The sequence below is a fragment of the Rutidosis leptorrhynchoides genome, chromosome 5 (assembly GCF_046630445.1).
Source record: "Rutidosis leptorrhynchoides isolate AG116_Rl617_1_P2 chromosome 5, CSIRO_AGI_Rlap_v1, whole genome shotgun sequence".
Lineage (NCBI taxonomy): Eukaryota > Viridiplantae > Streptophyta > Magnoliopsida > Asterales > Asteraceae > Rutidosis > Rutidosis leptorrhynchoides.
Genome location: NC_092337.1, coordinates 5,043,712 through 5,056,181, shown reverse-complemented (window position 1 = coordinate 5,056,181; position 12,470 = coordinate 5,043,712).

Genomic DNA, 12,470 nt, shown 5'->3' with positions numbered 1-12,470 from the left:
TCTGTGGTCTGTCTAGCTAGATGACGTGGACTCTTTGAAGCTGCATGCTCGGGGTGTTCCTTATTACCAGTGGAATTAGTCGACGCTTGAGAGGAGTTTCTATCTCTCAAAGGGGGAAGATTATTAGCAGCAGCAGCATTTGAAGATATTCCGTATCGAATGGCTCTTGGTAACTTCAATTTGGTATTCGGCCCCACCTCACTGCTACTACTACTACTACTCTCTTGTTTCTTTGGACCTTCACCTTCACCTTCCTCCCTTTGAGATAAAGCTTGGTCTGACGCCGCCACTGGAATCAGTTGGTATGCTACTGATTTTCGCCACGTCTTTCGAGGTTTAGGCACATTTGGTTTGGCCTGCAAAAGTTAGTCAAGTTTTACTTGTTATACTTGAGCCGGAACCAATTATTAAATCAAACAGTTGTCCCAATACATGTAGACTAATTTTGCATAACAAGTGTGTGGGAATATAATATGATACTTACGGTTCTATTTCCGATGTCGGATAGTGGCTTTCTGTGTGTGCCATCAGTAGCACAATCACTGCAATATTCCATAAAAAAATAATCAAATAAAACTCATTTGAGCAGATGAAGGAAAGTGAGTAAACCATAAAACTGACAAGACTAGCTGGATGACAATATTTGTGCAGGTAGAAAGGTCGGTGTAGTTTCAGATTGCCCTGAATACTTTAGTCCAAAACTCTTACATTTTCTCTTGAAGATTAGTGTGTCAATTACAGTTAAATAATCTTATTAACTCAATAATGATCCATTTCTGTGAATAAATGATTAAGTAGATTACATACATTTTCAAAACTTAATTAGTGTGACTTTTGAACTGGTATGCCATTTCCATTTACACTTCTAGTTATGCTCATCCAATAACCATTTAGGATAACACATAACATGTTTCGAGTTTTGACCCATTCATAAGTTTGTGTCAAATTTTCCACCTTTAAAATTAAAATAAACAAGAAAGTAATCCAGTAAAACCTTAAAGTTGATTGATTTGATATATTTGCTTCATCCTTGAGTTGTGCTACCTCTTTAGCCAATTTAATCCTCCTGGCATTACAATTACAAATTAGATATAAAGATTAACAATGACCAAAACTCTTTTAAAAAGGATAGGTACAGGCATGTTTATTGGTCTTTCAAGAAATAATCAATGGACTTATATATTAACAACATACGTACCTGATGATTTCCTCCTCGATTTCCTTTGCTCATGTGCTTTCTCCATATCAAAACTGACTGTAGATATCATAACCAAGTTAACACTGAAGATTTCACTTATAAGAAACTAAAAGAGTAATTAAGGATAAATGATACATACGTTTACATGATCTATTGCAGTTAATTTGATGATTTCTATGAATCCCCAAATATTAGGGCTTTTTGATTTCATATTTAACAGTTATCTTCTCTTATGCAGAAATCACGCAAGCATCCATCTTTTAAAAAAACTATGTAATTGCCCGAGAATACCCTTATTTGTTTTACAGGATATAACTGATTTCGGATTATTTACAAACATGCCACTCATATTGAATCGATAAGAATTATTCTTAGACAAAATTGTTGAAATGGTCCCTGTAGTTTGTACTAAAATGCTGGTTTCGTCCTATAATTTTTTTATGGATTTGGTCCCAGTAGTTTGCAAATGTTGCTAATTTAGTCCCTAATGCTGACGGCCGTTAAAAAATTCTGTTAACTCCAGTCACGTGCCAGACATGTGAGGGTATTTTTGTCCTTTCCTTTCTTTATTGACAATATTGCTGAAATCGTCCATGTGGTTTGTAACAAAATTGATGTAATGGTCCCCATGGTTTGTAACAAAATTGCTGAAATCTTTATCCCCAAATATTTTTTCTTCCTCACCTTCATCTTTATTCTCAATAATTATAAACAAACCCTAATTTTTTTCATTTTCTTCAAACACTTCATCACCTATCTTCATCTTCCCCAAATCACAAACCCTAATCAGCACCAAATTAATTTCCATTCTCAACTTTAAATCCAAACCAATTCCAAACTTAAATGTATGGTTCTTGTATAATTTCACAACAAACAATTCCTTCATTTAAGACATTTAAATGAAAATCTCGATTAAAAAAAAATAAGGAGATAGTGTCTGCTTTCAATACAATTAACACATTCACACATAATTACACCAACTAATGTATCATCATTCAATCATCTATCTATAGTATTCTATCTATAATATTCGTTGTTTATTTGTCGTGATAAGTTTGTAATTGCCTTTATCATCATTTAATTAAAACCATATGCTCAACACCAACTCATCTGTTCTTCACAAATGCTACAAATCAAACCTACAAGTACAAATCAAAATCAATGACAAATAAAATCAAAATCTACCGTAATTAATTAGTAAATATAATTCCTAAAAACTAAAACCTGCAAGTCAAAAGCTATCCTATATAATTTGCAAATCAAAAGCAATCCTATATAATCGAGATCCAGTTCACGACACCAAGAAAACAAATATCCATTCCATTAAAATTATAAAGTGATAATGATAAAATGATAACGGATTAAGTTATCTCGGAGCCTATTTTCAGTTTCTGCTTCGGATTTTCAAACCCACTTGCTGTTGTAACCACCTGTGGTAACCACCGTCACAGGTGGTTACGTCGGGATTCAAGTCCGCCGGAGATGGTGGTTTCCGATGGGTGAGTTCATGAAGAGTGCATTCCAGATCTGAAGATTGTCTTAAATATGTTCCAGATCTGAAAGATGAAATCACAATTGCAAATCGTCGGAGATGTTGTTTATGAACCGGAATCTGGTATCAAATAGAAACAGATGGATAGCATGAGACGATGAAGGGATTTTTACTTGAAGGGATTTTTCCTTCATACAAAATAGGAACAGGGGGTTAATTACTGTTTTAATTTTAGGGGATAAAGAAGAAATTAGAGAAAAAGATAAAAAGAAATTAAGGTTTGTTCTTTCCTATTTTTTATGGATAAAGAGGATAAAATGAAGATGATATAGAAAGGAAAAAAGAAAAAAGAAAAAAACTTAAAAGACAGATTTACCCTCGTGTGCGTAGCATGTGGCATGAGTTAACGGAGTTTTTTCACAGCCGTCAGTCGGAGGGACTAAATCAGCAACATTTGCTAACCACTGGGACCAAATCCATCAAAAAAAGCACAGGGACGAAATCAGCATTTTGATACAAACCACAGGGACCATTTCAGCAATTTTGTCTTATTCTTATTCTTAAAATTCTTTATAACGCTAAGTTTTGATAATGTTATGTTATAATTCAGTAGGCTTATAACTACCTTTAGTGGTTTGATTCTTGATTAAGAATGTTAATAATGAAGTGTAAGAACAAAGATGATAATGGAGAGAAAGAAAGAAACACTTTGTAAGTGTGAGAAAATGGTGCAAGTTTAATGCTTGCATTCATGGCTATTTATAGCAAAAATATCACAAGTTTAGGTAATACAATAATATTACTTTTGTGTATCAATAATTGACTATCCATTATATATATATATATATATATATATATATATATATATATATATATATATATATATATATATATATATATATATATATATATATATATATATATATATATATATATATATATATATATATATATATATATATATATTATAACACTCCTCCTTGGATAGCAATTTTGTTTGTTGAAGATCAACTGTAAGTTACTGCCTCGTTAAAAACTTGCTAAAGAAAACCCAGTGGGAAAAAACTTTAGCTAAGGGAAAAAGAATGCAGCATGGAGTTGACTCCCCCTCAAGTAGACATCGCTTCAGCCGTTACATCTTTTGAACATGTCTCATGCCAATGTTATGAATGAAATGTCCCGTTCTTATTGATTAAAAACGTTCCATATTAATTGATTTTGTTGCGAGGTTTTGACCTCTATATGAGACGTTTTTCAAAGACTGCATTCATTTTAAAACAAACCATAACCTTTATTTTATCAATAAAGGTTTAAAAAGCTTTACGTAGATTATCAAATAATGATAATCTAAAATATCCTGTTTACACACGACCATTACATAATGGTTTACAATACAAATATGTTACAACAAAATAAGTTTCTTGAATGCAGTTTTTACACAATATCATACAAGCATGGACTCCAAATCTCGTCCTTATTTAAGTATGCGACAGCGGAAGCTCTTAATAATCACCTGAGAATAAACATGCTTAAAACGTCAACAAAAATGTTGGTGAGTTATAGGTTTAACCTATATATATCAAATCATAATAATAATAGACCACAAGATTTCATATTTCAATACACATCCCATACATAGAGATAAAAATCATTCATATGGTGAACACCTGGTAACCGACATTAACAAGATGCATATATAAGAATATCCCCATCATTCCGGGACACCCTTCGGATATGATATAAATTTCGAAGTACTAAAGCATCCGGTACTTTGGATGGGGTTTGTTAGGCCCAATAGATCTATCTTTAGGATTCGCGTCAATTAGGGTGTCTGTTCCCTAATTCTTAGATTACCAGACTTAATAAAAAGGGGCATATTCGATTTCAATAATTCAACCATAGAATGTAGTTTCACGTACTTGTGTCTATTTTGTAAATCATTTATAAAACCTGCATGTATTCTCATTCCAAAAATATTAGATTTTAAAAGTGGGACTATAACTCACTTTCACAGATTTTTACTTCGCCGGAAAGTAAGACTTGGCCACTGGTTGATTCACGAACCTATAACAATATATACATATATATCAAAGTATGTTCAAAATATATTTACAACACTTTTAATATATTTTGATGTTTTAAGTTTATTAAGTCAGCTGTCCTCGTTAGTAACCTACAACTAGTTGTCCACAGTTAGATGTACAGAAATAAATCGATAAATATTATCTTGAATCAATCCACGACCCAGTGTATACGTATCTCAGTATTGATCACAACTCAAACTATATATATTTTGGAATCAACCTCAACCCTGTATAGCTAACTCCAACATTCACATATAGAGTGTCTATGGTTGTTCCGAAACATATATAGATGTGTCGACATGATAGGTCGAAACATTGTATACGTGTCTATGGTATCTCAAGATTACATAATATACAATACAATTTGATTAAGTTATGGTTGGAATAGATTTGTTACCAATTTTCACGTAGCTAAAATGAGAAAAATTATCCAATCTTGTTTTACCCATAACTTCTTCATTTTAAATCCGTTTTGAGTGAATCAAATTGCTATGGTTTCATATTGAACTCTATTTTATGAATATAAACAGAAAAAGTATAGGTTTATAGTCGGAAAAATAAGTTACAAGTCATTTTTGTAAAGGTAGTCATTTCAGTCGAAAGAACGACGTCTAGATGACCATTTTAGAAAACATACTTCCACTTTGAGTTTAACCATAATTTTTGGATATAGTTTCATGTTCATAATAACAATCATTTTCTCAGAATAACAACTTTTAAATCAAAGTTTATCATAGTTTTTAATTAACGAACCCAAAACAGCCCGCGGTGTTACTACGACGGCGTAAATCCGGTTTTACGGTGTTTTTCGTGTTTCCAGGTTTTAAATCATTAAGTTAGCATATCATATAGATATAGAACATGTGTTTAGTTGATTTTAAAAGTCAAGTTAGAAGGATTAACTTTTATTTGCGAACAAGTTTAGAATTAACTAAACTATGTTCTAGTGATTACAAGTTTAAACCTTCGAATAAGATAGCTTTATATGTATAAATCGAATGATGTTATGAACATCATTACTACCTTAAGTTCCTTGGATAAACCTACTGGAAAAGAGAAAAATGGATCTAGCTTCAATGGATCCTTGGATGGCTCGAAGTTCTTGAAGCAGAATCATGACACGAAAACAAGTTCAAGTAAGATCATCACTTGAAATAAGATTGTTATAGTTATAGAAATTGAACCAAAGTTTGAATATGATTATTACCTTGTATTAGAATGATAACCTACTGTAAGAAACAAAGATTTCTTGAGGTTGGATGATCACCTTACAAGATTGGAAGTGAGCTAGCAAACTTGAAAGTATTCTTGATTTTATGTAACTAGAACTTGTAGAATATATGAAGAACACTTAGAACTTGAAGATAGAACTTGAGAGAGATCAATTAGATGAATAAAATTGAAGAATGAAAGTGTTTGTAGGTGTTTTTGGTCGTTGGTGTATGGATTAGATATAAAGGCTATGTAATTTTGTTTTCATGTAAATAAGTCATGAATGATTACTCATATTTTTGTAATTTTATGAGATATTTCATGCTAGTTGCCAAATGATGGTTCCCACATGTGTTAGGTGACTCACATGGGCTGCTAAGAGCTGATCATTGGAGTGTATATACCAATAGTACATACATCTAAAAGCTGTGTATTGTACGAGTACGAATACGGGTGCATACGAGTAGAATTGTTGATGAAACTGAACGAGGATGTAATTGTAAGCATTTTTGTTAAGTAGAAGTATTTTGATAAGTGTATTGAAGTCTTCCAAAAGTGTATAAATACATATTAAAGCACTACATGTATATACATTTTAACTGATTCGTTAAGTCATCGTTAGTCGTTACATGTAAGTGTTGTTTTGAAACCTTTAGGTTAACGATCTTGTTAAATGTTGTTAACCCAATGTTTATAATATCAAATGAGATTTTAAATTATTATATTATCATGATATTATCATGTATGAATATCTCTTAATATGATATATATACATTAAACGTCTTTACAACGATAATCGTTACATATATGTCTCGTTTAAAAATCATTAAGTTAGTAGTCTTGTTTTTACATATGTAGTTCATTGTTAATATACTTAATGATATGTTTACTTATCATAGTATCATGTTAACTATATATATATCCATATATATGTCATCATATAGTTTTTACAAGTTTTAACGTTCGTGAATCACCGGTCAACTTGGGTGGTCAATTGTCTATATGAAACATATTTCAATTAATCAAGTCTTAACAAGTTTGATTGTTTAACATGTTGGAAAAATTTAATCATGTAAATATCAATCTCAATTAATATATATAAACAGGGAAAAGTTCGGGTCACTACAGTACCTACCCGTTAAATAAATTTCGTCCCGAAATTTTAAGCTGTTGAAGGTGTTGACGAATCTTCTGGAAATAGATGTGGGTATTTCTTCTTCATCTGATCTTCACGCTCCCAGATGAACTCGGGTCCTCTACGAGCATTCCATCGAACCTTAACAATTGGTATCTTGTTTTGCTTAAGTCTTTTAACCTCACGATCCATTATTTCGACGGGTTCTTCGATGAATTGAAGTTTTTCGTTGATTTGGATTTCATCTAACGAAATAGTGAGATCTTCTTTAGCAAAACATTTCTTCAAATTCGAGACGTGGAAAGTGTTATGTACAGCCGCGAGTTGTTGAGGTAACTCTAGTCGGTAAGCTACTGGTCCGACACGATCAATAATCTTGAATGGTCCAATATACCTTGGATTAAATTTCCCTCGTTTACCAAATCGAACAACGCCTTTCCAAGGTGCAACTTTAAGCATGACCATCTCTCCAATTTCAAATTCTATATCTTTTCTTTTAATGTCAGCGTAGCTCTTTTGTCGACTTTCGGCGGTTTTCAACCGTTGTTGAATTTGGATGATCTTCTCGGTAGTTTCTTGTATAATCTCCGGACCCGTAATCTGTCTATCCCCCACTTCACTCCAACAAATCAGAGACCTGCACTTTCTACCATAAAGTGCTTCAAACGGCGCCATCTCAATGCTTGAATGGTAGCTGTTGTTGTAGGAAAATTCTGCTAACGGTAGATGTCGATCCCAACTGTTTCCGAAATCAATAACACATGCTCGTAGCATGTCTTCAAGCGTTTGTATCGTCCTTTCGCTCTGCCCATCAGTTTGTGGATGATAGGCAGTACTCATGTCTAGATGAGTTCCTAATGCTTGCTGTAATGTCTGCCAGAATCTTGAAATAAATCTGCCATCCCTATCAGAGATAATAGAGATTGGTATTCCATGTCTGGAGACGACTTCCTTCAAATACAGTCGTGCTAACTTCTCCATCTTGTCATCTTCTCTTATTGGCAGGAAGTGTGCTGATTTGGTGAGACGATCAACTATTACCCAAATAGTATCAAAACCACTTGCAGTCCTTGGCAATTTAGTGATGAAATCCATGGTAATGTTTTCCCATTTCCATTCTAGGATTTCGGGTTGTTGAAGTAGACCTGATGGTTTCTGATGCTCAGCTTTGACCTTAGAACACGTCAAACATTCTCCTACGTATTTAGCAACATCGGCTTTCATACCCGGCCACCAAAAATGTTTCTTGAGATCCTTGTACATCTTCCCCGTTCCAGGATGTATTGAGTATCTGGTTTTATGAGCTTCTCTAAGTACCATTTCTCTCATATCTCCAAATTTTGGTACCCAAATCCTTTCAGCCCTATACCGGGTTCCGTCTTCCCGAATATTAAGATGCTTCTCCGATCCTTTGGGTATTTCATCCTTTAAATTTCCCTCTTTTAAAACTCCTTGTTGCGCCTCCTTTATTTGAGTAGTAAGGTTATTATGAATCATTATATTCATAGATTTTACTCGAATGGGTTCTCTGTCCTTCCTGCTCAAGGCATCGGCTACCACATTTGCCTTCCCCGGGTGGTAACGAATCTCAAAGTCGTAATCATTCAATAATTCAATCCACCTACGCTGCCTCATATTCAGTTGTTTCTGATTAAATATGTGTTGAAGACTTTTGTGGTCGGTATATATAATACTTTTGACCCCATATAAGTAGTGCCTCCAAGTCTTTAATGCAAAAACAACTGCGCCTAATTCCAAATCATGCGTCGTATAATTTTGTTCGTGAATCTTCAACTGTCTAGACGCATAAGCAATCACCTTCGTTCGTTGCATTAATACACAACCGAGACCTTGCTTTGATGCGTCACAATAAATCACAAAATCATCATTCCCTTCAGGCAATGACAATATAGGTGCCGTAGTTAGCTTTTTCTTCAATAACTGAAACGCTTTCTCTTGTTCATCATTCCATTCAAATTTCTTCCCTTTATGCGTTAACGCAGTCAAGGGTTTTGCTATTCTGGAAAAGTCTTGGATGAACCTTCTGTAGTAACCAGCTAGTCCTAAAAACTGGCGTATGTGTTTCGGAGTTTTCGGGGTTTCCCACTTTTCAACAGTTTCTATCTTTGCCGGATCCACCTTAATACCTTCTTTGTTCACTATGTGACCGAGGAATTGAACTTCTTCCAACCAAAATGCACACTTTGAAAACTTAGCGTACAATTCTTCCTTCCTCAATACTTCTAACACCTTTCTCAAATGTTCACCGTGTTCTTGGTCATTCTTTGAGTAAATAAGTATGTCATCAATGAAAACAATGACAAACTTGTCAAGGTATGGTCCACACACTCGGTTCATAAGGTCCATGAACTCAGCTGGTGCATTAGTTAAACCAAACGGCATGACCATAAACTCGTAATGACCGTAACGTGTTCTGAAAGCAGTCTTTGGAATATCATCTTCTTTCACCCGCATTTGATGATACCCGGAACGTAAGTCAATCTTTGAATAAACAGACGAGCCTTGTAGTTGATCAAATAAGTCGTCGATTCTCGGTAGTGGGTAGCGGTTCTTGATGGTAAGTTTGTTCAACTCTCGGTAGTCGATACACAACCTGAATGTACCATCTTTCTTCTTGACAAACAAAACAGGAGCTCCCCACGGTGATGTGCTTGGTCGAATGAAACCACGCTCTAAAAGTTCTTGTAATTGGCTTTGCAGTTCTTTCATCTCGCTGGGTGCGAAGCACGAGCTATTGGTGCAGCTCCTGGTACAAGATCTATTTGAAATTCAACGGATAGATGTGGGGGTAATTCCGGTAATTCTTTCGGAAATACATCGGGAAATTCTTTTGCAATGGGAACATCATTGATGCTCTTTTCTTCAGTTTGTACTTTCTCGACGTGTGCTAGAACAGCATAGCAACCTTTTCTTATTAGTTTTTGTGCCTTCAAATTACTAATAATATGTAGCTTCGTGTTGCCCTTTTCTCCGTACACCATTAAGGGTTTTCCTTTTTCTCGTATAATGCGAATTGCATTTTTGTAACAAACGATCTCCGCTTTCACTTCTTTCAACCAGTCCATACCGATTATCACATCAAAACTCCCTAACTCTACTGGTATCAAATCAATCTTAAATGTTTCGCTAACCAGTTTAATTTCTCGATTCCGACATATATTATCTGCTGAAATTAATTTACCATTTGCTAATTCGAGTAAAAATTTACTATCCAAAGGCGTCAATGGACAACTTAATTTAGCAAAAAAATCTCTACTCATATAGCTTCTATCCGCACCCGAATCAAATAAAACGTAAGCAGATTTATTGTCAATAAGAAACGTACCCGTAACAAGCTCTGGGTCTTCCTGTGCCTCTGCCGCATTAATATTGAAAACTCTTCCACGGCCTTGTCCATTCGTGTTCTCCTGGTTCGGACAATTTCTAATAATGTGGCCTGGTTTTCCACATTTATAACAAACTACATTGGCATAACTTGCTCCGACACTACTTGCTCCGCCATTACTCGTTCCGACACCATTTGTTCCTTTCGTTATATTAACCCCTGGTCCGTAGACCTCACACTTCGCCGCGCTATGACCATTTCTTTTACACTTGTTGCAAAATTTGGTGCAGAACCCCGAGTGATTCTTTTCACACCTTTGGCATAGCTGCTTCTGATTGTTGTTGTTGTTGCGGTTATTATTGTTGTTGGGATGATTATTGTAGTTGCTGTTGTTGTTGTTGTTGTTGTTGTTGTTGTTGTTGTTGGGCCGTTTGTTGTAGTTGCGATTGATGTTGCGATTGTTGGGATAATTGATGCGATTATTGTTGTAATTGCTGTTGTTGTTGTATTGGTGATTCTTATCACCGTTTTCCTCCCACTTTCTTTTGACTTGCTTCACATTGGCCTCTTCAGCAGTCTGTTCTTTAATTCTTTCTTCAATTTGGTTCACGAGTTTGTGAGCCATTCTACATGCCTGTTGTATGGAGGCGGGCTCGTGTGAACTTATATCTTCTTGGATTCTTTCCGGTAATCCTTTCACAAACGCGTCGATCTTCTCTTCCTCATCTTCGAATGCTCCCGGACACAATAGGCACAATTCTGTGAATCGTCTTTCGTACGTGGTAATATCAAATCCTTGGGTTCGTAACCCTCTAAGTTCTGTCTTGAGCTTATTGACCTCGGTTCTGGGACGGTACTTCTCGTTCATCAAGTGCTTGAATGCTGACCACGGTAGTGCGTACGCATCGTCTTGTCCCACTTGCTCTAGATAGGTATTCCACCATGTTAACGCAGAACCTGTGAAGGTATGCGTAGCGTACTTTACTTTGTCCTCTTCAGTACACTTACTTATGGCAAACACCGATTCGACCTTCTCGGTCCACCGTTTCAATCCGATCGGTCCTTCGGTTCCATCAAATTCCAAAGGTTTGCAGGCAGTGAATTCTTTGTAGGTGCATCCTACATGATTTCCTGTACTGCTAGATCCAAGGTTATTGTTGGTATGTAGCGCAGCCTGTACTGCGGCTATGTTTGAAGCTAGAAAAGTACGGAATTCCTCTTCATTCATATTCACGGTGTGTCGAGTAGTCGGTGCCATTTCCTTCAAAATAGTTAAATGGAACAAGTTAATCATACAGAATATTAAGAGTAGTTAATAGTATTTCGTAGCATAATATGAACTCATTTATAAAAGCTTTTTCTTCATATTAGCGTTTTATAAGTTTAAATTCGGGTAGTACCTACCCGTTAAGTTCATACTTAGTAGCTAATATACAATTCAACTACTACAATTCTATATGAAAAACTGATTGTAATAATATTTCGCGTTCAAACTTTTATACAATATTTTACAAACTTACAATACCGCTTATTTTACATAAAGCATGAAATATAGCACACAATAACTTTGATACAAGATAGTTGTGAAGATAATTCTAGCTAGTACACAAGTCGTTCAGCAAAGGCAATAAAGACACGTAATTCATACGTCCAGAAACAAGTCATGCATTCTGGTTTTACTAGGACTACTTCCCATCCTTGGTCTTGTGGAACATAACCGTTATGGCCGTTGATAAGACAGCGTGTTGTAACGTCATCAAAGGGACGAGGGTTACGTAATGACCAACAATCTCGTAATAACCTAAAAACCTCATTTCTTACCCCAATTACCGACTCCGTCACTTGTGGGAACGTTTTGTTTAATAGTTGTAGCCCGATGTTCTTGTTCTCACTTTGGTGAGAAGCGAACATTACTAATCCGTAAGCATAACATGCTTCTTTATGTTGCATGTTTGCCGCTTTTTCTAAATCACGAAGTCCAATATTCGGATATATTGAGTCAA